Below are 20215 nucleotides of genomic sequence, written 5' to 3'. Positions count from 1 at the left end.
TGGGACAGGCTCAGCCTCCTCTCCGTGTCAGTTGTGGGACAGGCTCAGCCTCCTCTCTCCGTCAGCTGTGGGACAGGCTCAGCCTCCTCTCTGTGTCAGCTGTGGGACAGGCTCAGCCTCCTCTACGTGTCAGCTGTATATTGGGCGTTTTAAGTATTTTTTGTACTCTTATTGAGATATAAAATGCATCTGTAACCCCAGGTTACTAGAGCTCCTATGACACAAGACAAGAGCAACTGCATCCTATCATTTGTTTAATTGATTCTAGGGAATCGAAAGTATTGTATAGAAATAGTGAGTGAATACTTGATGCAACGAATAGATAATGACTCCAAAACGGATGTAACATTGAAATGAGATTTGACCAATCAGAGCGTTAGGCCCACCTCCTACGTTTTAGCCTTGAACTCCGGTCAAGACCAGTTCTTTCTTTTGTCAAGTCAAGAATGATACCAGGTGGATGTTAAGCTGTCCCTCGCGTCGGAATTAAGTGTAAGGTGAGAAATACTTGATATATGATAACTATCAGCAGATTACTGATAGAAGAGCAGTATATAAGAGAATACTTCTATGATACCGTAACCCTGAGTTGATTCCGGAAAAATAACCATTGTGGATATTGTGAAAAGTGCGCGAGCGGATTTACCATACACTCGTCGACGGTTGCTAGTTAGCATCAGAGAAACCCTTGGTGAGTCTCAAACAAGAGAAATGTGAATATTAGAAAGTTGTGTTAATATGAGAATTTAGTGTAATGTGAATATTAGAACGTTGTGTTAAAATGATAATTTTGTGTAACGATAAACGTTACCCTGGCTATTAGCCACTGTGAGCTAATTTATGCAAATGACATGTCGTCAGCTTGTGACTGCAACTTGTTCCTGTTTGCGGACGACTCAGCCCTGCTGGTCTCTGACAAGAACAAGTTACAGGTTGAAAAAACCCTCAGCTCGGAACGAGGCAAAATCTGCATATGGTTTGCCGACAACAAACTATCATTACACATGGGCAAAACAGAGTCCATTCTCTTCGGTTCAAATAACAAACTCAGCAAGACCGACGGCTTATCGGTTACAGTGGGTGACAATATTGTCACAAGGAAAGATGAAATTACCTACCTGGGTTCCATCCTAGAGGCTAATCTTTCCTGTGACAAAATGGCATCCAATGTAATAATAAAAGTCAACCAACGAACTCTATTCTTGTACCGGATCTCCTCCCTGGTAAACAAAAATACCCTGAAGACTCTGGCAGGAGCACTCATTCAAGGGTACTACGACTATGCTTGCACCTCATGGTACCAAAGCACCTCAAAGGCACTAAAAAACACATTAAAAACATCTCAAAACAAGCTAGTCAGACTACTGCTTGACCTGACTCCTAGAACCCACCTCACCCCTGCCTACTTTGACAACCTAGGATGGCTTAGAGTAGACGACAGAGTACAGCAACTTGCAATGGGCCTGGTCTACAAGATACACTATGCGACCAAGGTACCCATGTACATGTCAAAATACTTCCCAAAGGTCAGTGAATACCACGATCACAACACCAGAGGGAGCTCCACAAATCATGTTAAACCCAGATTCGGATTCTGGACACTTTTTGTATCACAAACAGTACTGTATTTGCAAATCTGATATGTCATAAATATATAGATGTAGCAGTACTGTCTATCTGTATGTCACACAGCAGCATCACACCTGGACAAGAGGCAGGGGAACTATGTGAGAATGCTATTCATCGACTACAGCTCGGCATTCAATACCATAGTCCCCTCCATACTCATAGCCAAGCTCAGGGACCTGGGCTTGGGCTATGACCTCTGCCAGTGGGTCTTGGACTTCCTGACTGGCAGACCCCAGGTGGTGAGAGCAGGCAACTGCACCTCCTCATCCATCACCCTCAACATAGGGGCCCCCCAGGGCTGTGTTCTGAGTCCCCTCCTCTACTCCCTGTACACACACGACTGTGTGGCTCAGCGGAGTAGCAATACAATCGTCAAATTTGCTGACGACACAGTGGTGGTGGGCCTGATCTCTGCCAACGACGAGAGGGCCTACCTGGAAGAGGTCAAGGTCCTGGCGGGATGGTGCCAGGAAAACAGCCTCTCCCTGAACGTCAGCAAAACAAAGGAGATGATTGTGGACTTCAGGAGGTCGGGGGTCAAGGACTACAGCCCCCTCAGCATCGACGGGGCACCGGTTGAGAGAGTCAACAGCTTCAAGTACCTCGGAGCCTACATATCCGAGGACTTGACATGGACCACACACATTAACAGTGTGGTGAAGAAGGCACGACAACGCCTCTACTTCCTCAGGCGCCTAAGGAAGTTCCAAGTCAGCCAGAAGATCCTTAAGAACTTCTACTCATGTACAATAGAGAGCATCTTGACCGGCAACATCACCTCCTGGTTTGGGAATAGCACTGCAAAAGACCAAAGCAGACTACAAAGAGTGACACGTTCAGCCGAACGCACAATTGGAGGGGGGCTCCCCACCCTCCAGAACATTTACTACAAGCGTTGCAAGGGCAAGGCTAAGAGAATCATTAAAGACTCCAGTCACCCGAACAACTGCCTCTTCGAACTGCTGCGGTCAGGCAAGCGATACAGGAGTCTCAAGGCGAGCTCAGAAAGACTCAGAAGTAGCTTCTATCCCCAGGCCATCAGGCTGCTAAACGAACAATGAATGAACACTACACAACAACAACCACCAAACGCACATAGCACACACATCCACACGCACACACTCACTTTAAACAAACACACTGTAGCACCCACTCCACACACTTTATAGCACACACCCACTTTAAACAAACACACTGTAGCACCCACTCCCCACACTTTATATTTATGGATGAAGGATTGCACTACAACTCGTACACCTTACTGTAAATTGTACCTAAAATTGTACCTCATCCCATTTCTGCTTTGCACTAGATAGTACTGTACATTAGTACACTGCATAGTATTGTGTATTGTATATTATATGGTAACTCAGAACATTGTACATATGTCTATACCGAACACTGTGACCTCATTTTCTTCTTCTAAATTCATGCTATATTATGTTATTATGTTATTTGATACTATCTTGTCTAGCACAGTCTCTGGAGCGTAACAGTAAGAAGCATTTTGTATGAAAGTATTCTGTACTTCTGTATGACAACTATTAAAGAACTTGAACTTGAGAACTTGAACTTGATGTATGTCATATATGTTATGATGAATTGAAAATGGGGGACCCTGATGTAAACAAGACGAAAGTCTTTCTCTGGTCTGCATCCCCTTAACAATTGTATGTTTTCAGCTGTACTGTACTGTACCTGTTGTGAAGGGCCAGATTAAACCGAATATATATATTTATTTATATATATATATTTAATTGTATTTGTATATTCTCTAATATTCCCTGATATCCCTTGTATATTCCTTGTACAATATGCATTGAATATCCATTCTAGCCTACTGAACATCCCATAATAGTCTCCATTCTACTATTGGTCGAGACCTTGGTGCCAGGCTGCCATACCCCCCAGACCCAGTTCAAACGTACCGCTCAACATGTACGAACAAGTCCTAGTTCCGCGTAGGAATCTGGCTACCGCACCACTAACGGGACTATTTGTTCATAGTGCGTATATATACTGCGCTACTAAAGTAGGACTTCCTTTTCAGTCCAGTTTCTTACCCTCCAATAGAGTGACAGACGTAAAGCCTCCCCGCGACGCCACGTGGGAGTAAGGCCAAGTTCGGCCTACCATCGGTATTGAGACATCGTGTATATTAATATTTGAATAGTCATATTTGGCACTATATCGTCGAGTTGGACGTAGTCTATTAAGCTAATAATAGTCTGTTAATATATAGTGCTTCGTGCGGTGAGAATACTACCGTAGTCAGTACCCCATCGTTTCGGGCAGAGAACTGGCTGCTTATCCAGGATGGTCGACCCCATGTGAGACTGCATCCGAGGAGCCCCAGAGCCGACGAGCGAGTGGACCTGCATACCGGATTATTCTACCGACGACAGCCCGCCTTCCCAGGCACGGATTATGCTTTGTGTACAGTGATTATTCCATGGATAAAGACCCCCGACACTGCCGTGTGTTGGAACCCCCCCCCCTGGAGAGGACGCAAGGTGAGGAGACGCTCTGCAAGACGAGGTCGCTTCACGTCTCTCCCCCGTGGACCGGAGAGAGCCGGCTCACAGAGAGTCCAACTGCTTTCATCTGTGGTCCAAGGATCGCTGGCGCACCGAACTGCACAACTGTGGGTTCACCCAGGATACCCTTGGCCGGACGAGGCAGCCAGACTCTACCCCCCCCCCCCTCCTACTCCTGTTGTCTTACAAGCGACCGGATTACCCCCCTTAGTGTATCCAGTCTTATAATCATTAAAGTATCATTGTTGTTATTCCTTAACTATTCCAGGTCGTATATTTACCGCCTGCGCCATCAGAGATTGGACATTCTCTATTGATATACCGACGAATACTCTTTGCCATAAAAGTGCATACTATTTCAATTCATAAATGTAATTAAGTGATTAAGTGCTTGCTCTACACACCATTGCTGTGTAGGAATAAATACATACTTCGACTTCGTACATTTGTGTTGGATCCGTTTCATCTACGTGTTTATCATAATATATTTATGCCGAGTACTGGGTGGCCGAATATTAAGTACAAAGGTAGTGGTAGTAAGTATCATATCTAGTAATACAGTCAGGGAATTGTACCCCTCAGTTACAATTGGTCCTTCGAGCCGGAGGGTAATTAGTGTAATATTAATATAGTGTTATTAATATTGAAATGGCCTATGATGAACACTCCACGAAACGATCCTCCTAACCAACGCCCGCAGCGCGAACGACGGCTCCCTCAGTACTTAGAGGCTTACGCTGTCAGTCAACAACCTAGTCTTCTACTAACAGTAAACGCGGTAAAACTAGAAAGTAAAAGTATGTCTAACCCCAACGCCCAGACTACCCCGACCATAGAGGCCCCTACGGGTTCTAATGTAACTGACCAAGTTCACGGTGGGGACCAGTGGGAACCAGACATGACTTCACACCCCGCCAGTACTGAAGAAGTAGTCCCCGATGAGTCCCGGGAGGAATACAACGCTACCGAGAGAGAACTCGGCACGGAAGAAGACGGGGAGAGCACCGTGGAGATAGAGCTCCAAGGCTCCGCAAGGAGTACCCCGAGGGAAGGCTCCCCTATACAACCGCCTTCTCCCAGCGAGGCAGAGAGGACCCTACAGCAGGCCTTCCTCATCAGCCTGAACGCCGCTGCTGAACGCGACCGACTGCAGATCCAGCAGCGGAGCGAAGAAGAGCATATACGTCTAGAAATAAGACGCATTCAGAGGGAAGAGAATGTGGCCCGAGACCGAGCAGACAGCCAGCGAGCAGCTGCTGGTGCTCTACGGGACGCAGAGCGCGACAGACAGCAAGCGCAACTAATAGAACAGCTGATCAGACGGACAACACCCTCTCCCTCCGCCAGAGGCTCCAGGAACTCGTCTAGACACACCTCCAGGGCGGCATCCCCTAGCCGAGAAAACAACCCTGAACTTGACCAACAGACGAGGTCTATACCCCCCACAGACCACCTCCCCCCACCGGTCCAAGCGAGACCTAGCAACCGGGAAGGAGCAGCATATCCTGTGGAGAGGCTAAACCAGAGACTACAAGCACTGGATGACCTAACTGAAGACGAAGAGGAAGAGGAGGAGAACCACGCCCGACGACAGCACAGTACTCTACCGGACCAGGAGGTCCGGTACAGCCCAGGCTATACTCCCGCGGAGCTGCGCTACAGACCCCCGACTCTATACCCGGGTGAGCACGACGCACGACCCGCACCGAGGAACAGCACCTGGACAAGCGGGCCATGGTACACTGCCGGTACCAGCCCATACCAAGGAGCGGGAGGAGACTCGCCTAGGAGGCCTCTCCCCCAACGCTCGCCGATGTATCCACAGTCAGCGTCATACATTGGCACGCCAATGGTACCCGACTTCACCCAAGAGAACCGGGCCCAGTATACAGAACTCCGCATGTATCTGGAGACCATGTTGGTGGATGTATTGGATGAACGCCATAAATACGCCATCCTACTGAAGCACTTAAAGGTACCCCGCGCACATAATATAGCGCTCGCCTACGCGACTTCCACCACCCCATACACAGCAGCGCTGGTAGCATTGGACCAGAGGTATGGGCGCATATGGGATTACGTGATCCAGGAGATCCGACACATCGACCGCTTACCCCCAGCAATAGACAATCGAGCACTGGACGACCTGTCCATCAGAGTGCAGTCCCTGGTAGGGATGTTGGGAGCGCAGAGAGAGAAGGGGAGGCATGAACTTTACGCCAACTCAAATGTGGAAAGGATCTTGGAGAAGCTGCCGCCCGCTCGACAGGAGCGTTTTAGGCGGCAGAGAGACCACCGAGACCCGAATGGCCCCGAACCGAACCTCCTCGATCTAGCAGACTTCCTGGCGAGAGAAGTCAGCAGCCTACGGCTAGATACATTCGGACGGAGCACCCCTGGCTCCAGAGAAGGAACCAGACGACTAAATGATGGAAGAAGATCGGTGACTGTGATGCACCAATCGGAGTCAGTACCGAGCAGCAGGAGCCACAGTACCCCCTCCAGAACGGAGAAGTGGAAGATAGTGTGCCCCTACTGTGAGAAAGAACACTGGCTAGCGCAATGTGACTCCTTCCCCAAGCTGAACGCGGAGGAAGCAAGTCAATGGATAAAGTCCAACAAGCGCTGTTTTCGCTGTGCGCGCTCACACATGGCAGCCGAATGCCGCTTAAAGAAAAGGTGCACCAAGTGCGATGGAGCCCATCTGGACATACTTCACGACAGTAACAGACGGCGCCCTTCACCCGCACCATCCAGCAGCAAAGCGAGCATCATGTACATCGATCCCGCCAGCAGCAGTGGAGCCCGAGTACTCCTAAAAGTAGTGCGTGTGACACTAAGCTACCAGAATAAAGTCCTGGACACTTACGCCGTCCTCGATGACGGGTCAGAGAAGACCCTTCTGCTCGCCTCCGCTGCGGCCCAGCTAGGGCTGCGGGGAAGCGAAACCCAAATGACAATTCGGACAATAAGACGAGATTTGAAGACGATAAAGGGCGAGAATGTCTCATTCTCTATCGCAGCAAGCGGCCAGCCTGAGCGACGGTACCCGATTACAGACGCTTTCACCAGCCAAGAAATAGGACTGTCGCGGTACACATACCCCGTCGCCAAGCTGATGGAGAAATATGCACATCTGCGCAAGTTACCGATCCCGCTCATAGACAATGCTATGCCGACCCTGTTGATAGGCTCCGACCATGCAGACCTCATTGTCCCGATAGACCGGGTTCATACCGGACCCCGAGGCTGTCCTGCAGCAGTCGAGACCCGTTTGGGATGGACTCTCCAAGGCCCGCTCGCCAAATCTCTCAACCGAAGTACAGCCACTAGATGTCTCCACTCCCGAGTCACAGAGGGAGAAACCGCACTCCTGCAACACGTAGAGCGGTTATGGACCTTGGAACAAATGCCCTTTAAGAACGGAAAGAAAGACATTCGCTCTAAAGATGACATTTACGCCATTCACCTCCTCGAGACAGGGACCAAGAGAGTCCCGGTCAACGGCGTGTTGAGATACGCCACGCCACTCCTGCGGCGAGAAGGAATGCCTACTTTCCACGCCAAGACAGACGCCACAGAACGGTACCTGCTGAACACGGAGCGGCGCTTAGCCAAGAACCCCGCCCAAGAGAGTGTATACCGCGCTGAGATTGAGAAGCTCATCACAGCGGGACACGTCACAAAGATGGACATTAAAGAGGCTGACCAGACCACTGAATCGTGGTACGTGCCTCACCACAAGGTCCATCACAACGGTAAAGACCGCATAGTATTTAACTGCAGCTACCAGATCGGATCCCAAAATCTGAATAAAGAGTTACTGCCCGGTCCCACACTCGGCCCCTCCCTACTCGGCGTTCTACTCCGCTTCCGCCAGGAAAAGGTGGCCAGCAGCGGGGACATTAAAGGAATGTTCCTGCAGGTGAGATTAGTAGAGGAGGACAAGCCCCTGTTACGGTTCCTATGGAGAGAGAAGCCAGGAGATGAGCACCCAGCCATCTACCAATGGGAAGTCCTCCCCTTCGGAACGACGTGCAGCCCCTGCTGTGCTACATTTGCACTACAGAAACATGTAGCAGAGGACCCAGCAGCGGACGAAGAGGTCCGACACAGCGTAAAGAACAGCTTCTACGTAGACAACTGTCTACAAAGCCTTTCAACCCAGGAAGAAGCCGAGGCTCTCCTGATTAAACTCCGCGCCTCATTGATCAAAGGCGGCTTTGATCTCAGGCAGTGGGCCAGCAGCGATCCGCAAGTACTGCGCAGCCTCTCCTCCGAGGACAAGGCAGCCAGCAGCGAGACCTGGATGGCTACAATCCCGGGAGAAGCCCAGGAGATGACCCTGGGATTGGTGTGGCGATTCAAAACAGATTCGCTTCACTACAGACACAAGCCCCTGACTACGGAGCAGGGAAGGCCGGCGGCGGCGCCGACCACCAGACGGAGTGTGTACACAACACTCGCCCGACAATATGACCCGCTAGGATGTATTCTACCGTACACCACCAGGGCAAAAATGATTGTACGAGCATTGTGGGACAAGGACCAGGGCTGGGACGACCCCATTCCCGCACACCTTGCATCCACCTGGAGAGAGTGGGAGATGGAGCTCCACTCACTCCCAGGCGTTAATATGCGCCGAAGCTACTTCCCACCCACAGTGAGGCCAGAGACATGTAAAATGGACTTACACGTCTTCAGTGACGCCTCAGAGGTCGCATACGGATCAGTAGCCTACTTGCGGGCCCAAGAAGAGGGGGGAGAGATCTACACAGCATTTGTCCTCGCCCGCTCGAGAATAGCCCCACGCAAGCAACAATCTATCCCACGCCTAGAGCTCTGCGCAGCCCTAGCCAGAGCGCACCTAGCCACGCTCATCCAACGTGAGCTCACCATACCGGTGTCTAGAACAATCCTGTGGTCAGATTCCACGACAGTACTCGCCTGGATCAAATCGGACTCATGCAAGTACAAAGTCTTCGTGGGAGTCAGAGTCACCGAGATTCAAGACTTAACCGAAGAGTTAACCGGAGAAACAGAGTGGCGCTACGTTGATACAAAACAGAACCCAGCTGACGTCATCACCCGGGGAATGCCCCTAGATGACCTCACCCGTCGCAATGTCTACAGTGACGGCCCAGCATTCCTAAAGCTCCCGGAAGGAGAGTGGCCCACGCCTATCCCGAGGGAAGCCAGTCAGGAGAAGGCTGAGAATAAGAAGCCTGTGTTCTGTGGATTGAGCACTGTTATCTCCGCAGACCCCAACATAGATGATTGCACTACCATAGAGAGTGCACAACAAAGGACATTCCTACTGCACTACCTACCGTCTCTACAGACCCGCCAGAAGTGGGTAAAGGAGAGAGACAATTTGACAGAAGGAACAGTCGTCATGATTATTGATCAATCACTGCCCAGAGCTATGTGGCCGGCCGGCCGCGTAAGCAAAGTGATCACCGGTGCCGACGGCAAGGTCCGAGCAGCTGAAGTGCTTGTCCAGGGTCGCACTTACACCCGTCCCGTGGCGAGGCTCATAGAACTGCCCCGACTCCCAGACACAATCGATTTTGACCATGACCCTATAACCCTATGACTTTGTGAAGTTGACTGACCCCTACAGCAAACCCTTATGTGTAAATAGACAACGCGATTAATCTGTCTCTGCTTAACTGATTAGGTCTGGGACCAATCAGGGGGTGGCTGTTGTGAAGGGCCAGATTAAACCGAATATATATATTTATTTATATATATATATTTAATTGTATTTGTATATTCTCTAATATTCCCTGATATCCCTTGTATATTCCTTGTACAATATGCATTGAATATCCATTCTAGCCTACTGAACATCCCATAATAGTCTCCATTCTACTATTGGTCGAGACCTTGGTGCCAGGCTGCCATACCCCCCAGACCCAGTTCAAACGTACCGCTCAACATGTACGAACAAGTCCTAGTTCCGCGTAGGAATCTGGCTACCGCACCACTAACGGGACTATTTGTTCATAGTGCGTATATATACTGCGCTACTAAAGTAGGACTTCCTTTTCAGTCCAGTTTCTTACCCTCCAATAGAGTGACAGACGTAAAGCCTCCCCGCGACGCCACGTGGGGGAGTAAGGCCAAGTTCGGCCTACCATCGGTATTGAGACATCGTGTATATTAATATTTGAATAGTCATATTTGGCACTATATCGTCGAGTTGGACGTAGTCTATTAAGCTAATAATAGTCTGTTAATATATAGTGCTTCGTGCGGTGAGAATACTACCGTAGTCAGTACCCCATCGTTTCGGGCAGAGAACTGGCTGCTTATCCAGGATGGTCGACCCCATGTGAGACTGCATCCGAGGAGCCCCAGAGCCGACGAGCGAGTGGACCTGCATACCGGATTATTCTACCGACGACAGCCCGCCTTCCCAGGCACGGATTATGCTTTGTGTACAGTGATTATTCCATGGATAAAGACCCCCGACACTGCCGTGTGTTGGAACCCCCCCCCCTGGAGAGGACGCAAGGTGAGGAGACGCTCTGCAAGACGAGGTCGCTTCACGTCTCTCCCCCGTGGACCGGAGAGAGCCGGCTCACAGAGAGTCCAACTGCTTTCATCTGTGGTCCAAGGATCGCTGGCGCACCGAACTGCACAACTGTGGGTTCACCCAGGATACCCTTGGCCGGACGAGGCAGCCAGACTCTACCCCCCCCCCCCCCCCTCCTACTCCTGTTGTCTTACAAGCGACCGGATTACCCCCCTTAGTGTATCCAGTCTTATAATCATTAAAGTATCATTGCTGTTATTCCTTAACTATTCCAGGTCGTATATTTACCGCCTGCGCCATCAGAGATTGGACATTCTCTATTGATATACCGACGAATACTCTTTGCCATAAAAGTGCATACTATTTCAATTCATAAATGTAATTAAGTGATTAAGTGCTTGCTCTACACACCATTGCTGTGTAGGAATAAATACATACTTCGACTTCGTACATTTGTGTTGGATCCGTTTCATCTACGTGAGAGTGTTTATCATAATATATTTATGCCGAGTACTGGGTGGCCGAATATTAAGTACAAAGGTAGTGGTAGTAAGTATCATATCTAGTAATACAGTCAGGGAATTGTACCCCTCAGTTACAGTACCCATTCTGCAATCTGTTAATAAACTTTTCAATCAATCAATCAATCACCTTGTTGTAGCTTACTGCCATAGTAAGCAATATAACGTTAGCTGGAATGTCGCAATATGGCTCCTCACAAGCACGCGGGCCGATATACAGATGGCGATGCATGAAAACAGAATGAAAAGAGTGAACCCATTTACAGGTTGTAAATGCACTTTATTGTATACGGTTACAAATGCCAAATTGAATGAGACATTGATATGCACTTATGGTTTTGTATTGCAAGGCTGGGTTTTTGAGTTGGAGTTGAATTGGATCCTGGATTTGTCTGTTCGTCTGCTGGTTCCCCTTGGACTGCATCGGCGACGACAGGCTGGCGAGCCTCCCACGAGAACGATCTGTGAAGTGAACGACAAGTACAGAGTTACAGTTGCTTTCTACAGAGCAGTAGGATAAGCTCACTCCATTCCACATGTTTCCCAAGATGGATTCGTATCACTGAACTGAGTTAAAGTACCACGGACACCCAGAGTCCAGAAACACATGGACAGAGTTTAATCACCATTCATGGAATGAGTGACATCGTTGTTTGTGAATTGATAGAGATAACTGAATTGTAATAGGGTTCAGATTCAAGTTCCTTGTTGTTAAGTATACTGCTCAGGGAAACCATTTTTGTTTGTTTCATTGCTTTTGGGTTAACAGCTTTTTGATTTAAGATGCAAGATGGTTGGATATAAGGGTCTTCTAATTCAAAGATTAAGAATCCCGGTTCCTAAAACATAGCTGATCCATTTAGTTAAGTTATAAATTAACATAACGTATAGATAATATTAACATAGCATATAGCCTGTTCACTTCATCCCGTCGTCTTAGCATCTTCTCTCTCTGCTCATGTTCTTGCATTTGGGGTCTCCTCTTCTATACCACACCGAACCCTCACAGATAATATTAACATAGCATATATATTAGTTGAGCTTATAGGACTAGATATTACAATCCCTTAGATAATCAGCACTTTTTTGAATGGGGTAGTGGTAAAAGCTTCACTGGGGTCTTCAGGTGGGCACCCTCCTTCATTGGTGTTTCGTTGACAGGCCCACGACACCTCCGAAGGGCTCAACGGCAACACCTGGCGTCCCAGGTGTGCCCCCCTCTGCTTTTACCCCTCGATGGTCATTTTGCAGCCCAATTGGGGTCCTTTCTCTTAATCCATAGCCATCTGCTGCATCGTTCGGCAGCCTCTGACAGTGTTTTGACAGCTTGTCGGAATGCCTGTCCTCGCACTCCCATCCCCTTAAGAAGCTTGGTTGTGGACATGGCAACAAATCCTCTAGAACCAACCTCCACCGGAAGCACCTGGGCACGCCAGCCGCGTTGTTCTGCCTCGGCTGCTATGTCGGAGTACTTCAGTTGTTTACGTTCATATGCTTCACCAACTGCAGCCTCCCATGGTACAGTTAGTTCCACAATGAATACAGACTTCTGGGAGGTTGACCACAAGACCAGGTCCGGCCTGAGGTTAGTTGTAATTATCTCAGGCGGAAAGATTAGTTTCTGGTCCAAGTCAACCTGCATTCTCCAATCCCGGGCAGTGTCCAGGAGGGTTGCCTCCACTCTTGCAGATGGCTTTGCTGGGAGCTGTCCTGCTCTTACAAAAGAAGTGGTGTTTGAGTGTCTAGGCATTGGGGGAGGGAGGGCATTGTTGGTAGTTCTCCTTCCTTCCAGGGTGATTGCCAGTTGTCTTAGGACCTGGTTGTGTCTCCAGGTGTAGCGCCCTTGGGACAAACTGGTTTTGCAGCCGGTGAGGATGTGCCTCAGTGTTGCGGGGGTTTGGCAAAGCACACAAGAAGGATCTTCTCCAAACCACTGGTTTAGGTTCTTGGGCGTGGGGAGAACATCATAGGTGGCTCTGATGATGAAGCTGATTTGGCTTCCTTCCATCTCCCAAAGATCCTTCCATGTGAGCTTACGATGCTCCAGGTTTTCCCAGCTAGTCCATTGGCCCTGTTTGGACTGTGAGACTGCCTTTGCGCATCTGTCTGCATCCTCTTGTTGCCGAACCTGAGCCACCACCAGCTTTCTCCTCTGGGTTGATGTTGCCTTGTGCCATGTGGGTCGACTTGTCCCAAGTCCAAACCCACCTCTTCCATGCTGCACCTGTCCTACAATGTCTCCATGCCTGAGAGCAGATTTTGCTTGCTGTACGGCCTCAGATGGGATCCATTTCCTCCCAGTTGCCAGTCTGGGAGCAGCCGCTCGGATCACTTCATCTTGAGACTCGGTCAGGGTCATGTTCAGCCTCACTTTGGTGCATTTAAACTCCTCTATGAGGCTAGAGACAGGCAATTCCAGGGCCCCGTGTCCATACAAGCCAATGTTGCTGAGGCAACGCGGGAGGCCAAGCCACTTCTTGATGAACTGACTGTCCTCTCCAGCTTCTCGACTTTGGTCATGGGGATCTCGTAGACCGTTAGAGGCCACATCAGGCGGGGGAGCAATCCAAACTGCAGGCACCAGAGTTTCAGCTTTCCAGGGAGCAAGGTCTTTTCTATGCTGACAAGGCCTTTGATGGTTTCTTCCCTCAGCTGATCACTCTGGTCTGAGTCTTTGAGGCTCGCGTTGTACCATCGCCCTAGGCTCTTGACTGGCAGTTCTGACACCAAAGGAATGGGTGTATCCTTGATGTGGAACCTCTGGTCCACGAGTTTTCCCTTGACGATGGATATGCTCCTGGATTTGCTGGGTTTGAACTTCATCCGTGCCCATGTAATGTTGGCATGAAGCTTTCCCAGCAGACGTTTGGTGCATGCTATGGTTGAGGTCAAGGTGGTCATGTCATCCATGTAGGCACGAATAGGAGGTAGACGCTGTCCATATTGCAGACGTTCTCCTCCCACAACCCACTTGGAAGCTCGAATGACCACTTCCATTGCCATGGTGAAGGCTAGTGGGGAGATGGTACATCCAGCCATTATTCCCACTTCCAAAGATTGCCATGATGTTGTGTATTCTGTTGTTTTGATACAGAATTGCAGATCTTGGAAGTAATTTCTCACCAGGTTTGTGATGGTATTTGAGATGTGGAAGAAGTTGAAGGCTGTCCAGATGAGAGAATGGGGGACGGATCCAAAAGCGTTGGCTAGGTCCAGGAATAAGACGTGCAGGTCTTTTCCTTCCCTTTTGGCAGATTGGATTTGGTGCCATATCATGCTTGTATGTTCCAAGCATCCTGAGAAACCAGGAATGCCGGCCTTCTGCACAGATGTGTCAATCAAGTTGTTTTGCTTCAGGTATGTTGTCATCCTTTTAGCAACAATGCTAAAGAAGATCTTCCCTTCAACATTCAGCAGGTTGATCTGCCGGAATTGATCAATGTTTGAGGCATCCTTCTCCTTGGGGATTACTACTCCCCCTGCTCTTCGCCACGCTTTTGGGATGGTTTGCTTTGTCCACATCACCTTCATTTTCCTCCACAGATAGCATAAGATATTTGGGGAGTTTTTATACAGCCGGTATGGAACTCCATTTGGTCCTGGAGCTGAAGCTGCCCTTGCCTTCCTCACTGCTTCCTCAACCTCCCTCCACCTTGGAGGACAGTCATCCAGCTGGTGTTCTGGTTGAGGAATTGGTGGCATGTCTGGTGGTAGTTCCCTCTGTTCATATCTTTTGCTGTCTGTGTGAGTTGTTTTCAGATGGTCCTCAAACTCCCTCTTTGGCACCTTAAGTGACCCGCTCTTTTCCTTTGTGAAGAGTCCTTTCACAAATCTGAAGGGATCCTTGTAGAAGGATGTTCTCGCTCTTTCCTTCCTCTTGCGTCGAGTCCTGAGGTTTTCAGCTCTCCGCAGTCTTCCCAGGCGTCCCTTCAGGTCTGTTTGCAGGAGGTCGATGCCCACTCTTTCCTCCAATGAGGCTCTCTTCCATTGCTTCCTCAAGTCCCTTCTCTCTTTGACAAGGCGCTGGATTTCTTGCTGCCTTCTGGACTTGGGAGGGGTTGTTGGTGTCATGTCCTTCTTTCCTGTCTCTTTTGTTCCGAACCTTTCTGCTCCATAGAAGTAGATCAGATCGCCCATTTTATCCAGTTTCTTTTCCACTGTTCCTTTGATTCCGTCCAGGATTTTGATCAGGTCGGCATCGATTGTCGCCCACTCTTTCTTGCTGCTGGACTTTGGCCACTTCACATGAGGTCTGTGGCCTTGCATGTTCTTCTCCAAAGAAGGTTGCAAGTGACTTGGTTCCAAGTTCTTTGATGTGCTTGAATTACTTTCAGCCACTGGGGTACTGATGCTCGGTGGACTGTGGGGTAAATCCTGCCACTGAGCTTCACTCGCCTGACTTGACCTTTCTCTCAGAAGATAATGGTCAATGCGATGTCCCGGCCTCACTTTCTTCAAGCACTTCATCCGGCCTTGATGTATTCGTAGGCCTCTGATGGATGTTACCTTGGACCAGCCACAGCTACATACTCTGTGCTCCTGTCCTTCAGTTGATGTGCCGATTATCTGGTTCGTCGTCATGTTCATTCCAGGGTCAGTTACCGGGTGGTCAGCCGATGAGTCATCTTCCGCCCCCGCTCTCGCAGACTCTAGGGGTGTTTTTCTCTTTAGACTTTTCGTAGCAATGAGGGGTGGCTTTTGTGCACTTAATTAAGCGACGGAGCCTGCCATCATGGATAGCTAGTCCATGACAGCCCCGTTGGGGTCTTTCCTTCCTGTCAGCTGTCTTTCCAAGCCGTCACATGGTCTTTCCCTTGTTTCACAAAAAGCTGCACTTTTTTAATATATAATTAAAATAGCACATAGATAATAATTACACCAGTGAGTAGATATAATTAAAATAGTAACTAAAGTAGTGGAAGGTTTAAGCATCAGACCCAAGGTGTTTTGTACATATTCATTTCATTCTCCTTGTTTTATTCATTGTACAGTGTATTCTCCTGATCTGTGTAAAAAAACTGCTTAAATCATATCTCTAATTAAAATTATAACTTAGGAATACAAATTGTCTGTATTATGTATCTATGTTATATGTCAGTTAGTAGGTAGGGTGTAAACCTACCCACGTTGTATGTTTTGTTTTGTTTTTTGTTTATTGTTTTGTTGTTTATATTCTGTTTATATCTGTGTTCAGGCTCCCTCCAAAAGCTTTAAATAGCTTCTTGGGAGACCTGGCACATGCACACAATTGCGACATTGTTATATCACATGAGGATACTTACATGTAATGTATCGTGTGTGTGTGTGTGTGAATAAATTCATTCATTCAAAATAAACCAAAGAAGGTAAGGAAGAATTAAAAGAGACACGCATTCCCTTACCTTCAAATATAGATCTTTTGTCAGTGTGCTTCATTCTTGTGCAGACCATCTCTCTTCCGAGGCGAACTTGGTTTCTTCTGATCTGGCCCAAACCCACCTGATACCTCGTCTAGTTACTAAGCTAGTGTTACACATCCATGTCAGAGACAAAGACACTGATTTCTTTTTCTTGTTTCATGTATAAAGAAAAAGTAATAAAAAGGTTTGTAATATATTCATATGTATAGTGAATCAGCTGCTGTGATTGACTTCCTGTTAATCGTATTGATTTTATTATTCTTGATTGATTTTATTACAATCATTTTGAATGCCACTAATTTTTATATTGTTTTGAATTGTTATTTGAGTAATTGTATTTGGAATGGTATTTAATAATAGTAATATTCCATTTGGTATAGATTCATTGTGTATTGTGTATAATTGTGTTATATTCTTTTACTGATACGTTGATGTTATATTATTCCATAATATATTTAAGTGTATAGAAAATTCCAATTATGAAAAAAGAAAAGGGGTTTTGTGGTTAGGCTATGTGTTCTATAGCTGAATGGTTTGTGGTTATAGGCTATGTGTTATATAGCTGGATGGTTTGTGGTTATAGGCTATGTGTTATATAGCTGGATGGTTTGTGGTTATAGGCTATGTGTTATATAGCTGGATGGTTTGTGGTTATAGGCTATGTGTTATATAGCTGGATGGTTTGTGGTTATAGGCTATGTGTTATATAGCTGGATGGTTTGTGGTTATAGGCTATGTGTTCTATAGCTGGATGGTTTGTGGTTATAGGCTATGTGTTCTATAGCTGGATGGTTTGTGGTTATAGGCTATGTGTTATATAGCTGGATGGTTTGTGGTTATAGGCTATGTGTTATATAGCTGGATGGTTTGTGGTTATAGGCTATGTGTCATATAGCTGGATATTTTGTGGTTATAGGCTATGTGTTATATAGCTCGATGGTTTGTGATTATTATAGGCTATGTGTTATATAGCTGGATGGTTTGTGGTTATAGGCTATGTGTGTTATATAGCTGGATGGTTTCTGAGCACTATATACATACTTAAGAACTGTTATATTAGGCCACACTGGTATTGAGATTAAAACAATGCAGTTTATAGTGTATGCCGAACTTGAGAGACCAACCCTGATTTTTCGACTTCAAATTCTGACTTTGAGAGCTGTTCCACTGGAGGTTGGATCAAGTTCAAGTTTATTTTGTCATAATATGTATGTTAACACAAGGTCAGTGGTACAATGAAATGTGTTGGATGAGAGAACAGGTCAGCTCAGCAGAGAGTAAGTAAGAGCACTAGACACATTAGAGCACTCGTCATATAAAGGTCAAGTAAGATTTAAAAATAATAACAATAAAAATAAATGTAGAAAGCCACCCATCACCATGAGTAAATTCCCAACTTATGTTGAGACAACACTGGGAATGATGATGAAAGATATCCTGGATGGTCGGGAGTCTGTTACCAGTGATGTGCTGTACTGCCTTCCACTACTCTCTGTGGTGATGTGTGGGCAGAAAGGTCTCCATACAGGCTGTGATGCAGGCAGAAAGGTCTCCGTACAGGCTGTGATGCAGGCAGAAAGGTCTCCGTACAGGCTGTGATGCAGGCAGAAAGGTCTCCGTACAGGCTGTGATGCAGGCAGAAAGGTCTCCGTACAGGATGTGATGCAGGCAGAAAGGTCTCCGTACAGGCTGTGATGCAGGCAGAAAGGTCTCTGTACAGCTGTGATGCAGGCAGAAAGGTCTCCGTACAGGCTGTGATGCAGGCAGAAAGGTCTCCATACAGGCTGTGATGCAGGCAGAAAGTTCTCCGTACAGCTGTGATGCAGGCCCTCAGCAAGCTCTCAATGGTGCACTGAGGATACTGGCATGATGAGGCCCAGGATGGTCATGTTGTCTGCTTGATGATGATATTGAAGCTGTGCTTGGCAGCACAGTTGTAGGTGAGCAGGGACTACAGGAGGAGGCCTAGCACACTGCCCTGTGGTGCACCGTGTTAAGGGTCAGTGAGACGGAGGATTCTGCCTCACCACCTGGGGCCTGCCTGCCTGTCAGGAAGTCCAATATCCAGCTGCAGATGGAGGTCTCCAGTCCAAGATCAACGAGCTTAGAGACAAGTTTAGAGGGAATGATGGTGTTGAATGCTGAGCCATAATCAATGAAGAGCATTCTCACATACAGTATGTGTTCTGAGAGGGCATACATACCAGGGTAAGTAAGTAAGTAAGTAAGTAAGTAAGTAAGTAAGTAAGTAAGTAAGTAAGTAAGTAAGTAAGTAAGTAAGTAAGTAAGTAAGTAAGTAAGTAAGTAAGTAAGTAAGTAAGTAAGTAAGTAAGTAAGTAAGTAAGTAAGTAAGTAAGTAAGTAAGTAAGTAAGTAAGTAAGTAAGTAAGTAAGTAAGTAAGTAAGTAAGGTTTATTTATATAGCACCTTTCACAGACCAGGGTCACAAAGTGCTTCACATATAAAAACATCAATAAAGTGTAGCAGCCTGAATATTCTACAAAGTATTCAGTAGTGCTAACTAACTGTTACTTTCCCTGTGTGTGTATAATGTGTGATTTACTGTTCCTTTGGATAGCCTAACAGTGTTCCTTTGGATAGCTCGCCCAGTCTAACGACGAGGTGAGGTGCTACTCTGCTCCGGCTGCAGTATGGACTACTAACAATAACATTGAGCCCTTTTTCCCTTTCTGGAGCGGTCCTATAGTGGGACCAGTGGAGGTTGCCAGCAGGGGGCGGAACAGCAGTGGTGGCAGGTGGAGCAGTGGAGAGAAGCAAGCAACGAGGAAGAGGGAATTACCTGGAGGTGAGGGGAGCAGGAAGCTCTCTTCGACATTGGACTTGGCCGTGAACGGTCGCAGCCACAATGGGAGGTGCTTTGGAATAGCCCCGTTGAAGAAGTCAGTGGAGGGGAGCCCCGCCGGAGCGAGCGACGGGTGATGAGACATACTTGCTAGTGACGGGTTATCCTAGAAGTATCCGTGATAGTGTGTGAGTAAGAGAAACCGAACCCAAGGACTAACGTCTAAGCTAACGAGACTAACATCTAACGTTATCGGGTTATAGTAGTTACTGTGTGCGGTATAGTAGCATGCCGCTAACGGCTCCTTCTGACTCGAGTAGACTACCGGGCGCGAGGCGCTGAAGAGACCGGTGGTGTAGCCAGCCACGTTGCGTTAACAGTATAACCGAATAGCAGGAGGGTGCGCCGAGACCCAAAGCTTAGCTGTATTTAAGGTAGCACCAAGTATTAGCTCGCGCGACGGAAGCAAGTCAGCAACAGCAGCGGTGGACGGTTCCCAGACGGTACAGAGGACGCCTCTTCCCACCAGCAGAGGACGCCATACAGCACGCTCTGCCCGCTAACCACTGCCTGCTGTTCGCCCGACCTGCTGGCTGTGCTTGCGGATTGCCGACGCCATCTTGTCATCCGAACTAGTGGTGACAAGAGTGGTTCCGCCATCTTGGCTAAGTACTAACAGTACCACGTGTGTATCAACAGCAACGTCCATTGAAGTGAACGCTAATCACCAGTGTCTAAGGGGTACCCCAAACAATTTAAGCCGGCTTAGGTTAGGTTTTCTTTGAT

Source organism: Notolepis coatsorum (genome assembly GCF_963971535.1).
Source record: "Notolepis coatsorum genome assembly, chromosome: 9".
Taxonomy (NCBI): domain Eukaryota; kingdom Metazoa; phylum Chordata; class Actinopteri; order Aulopiformes; family Paralepididae; genus Notolepis; species Notolepis coatsorum.
The sequence above is the reverse complement of the archived record's forward strand: the minus strand, read 5'-3'. Positions refer to the sequence as shown.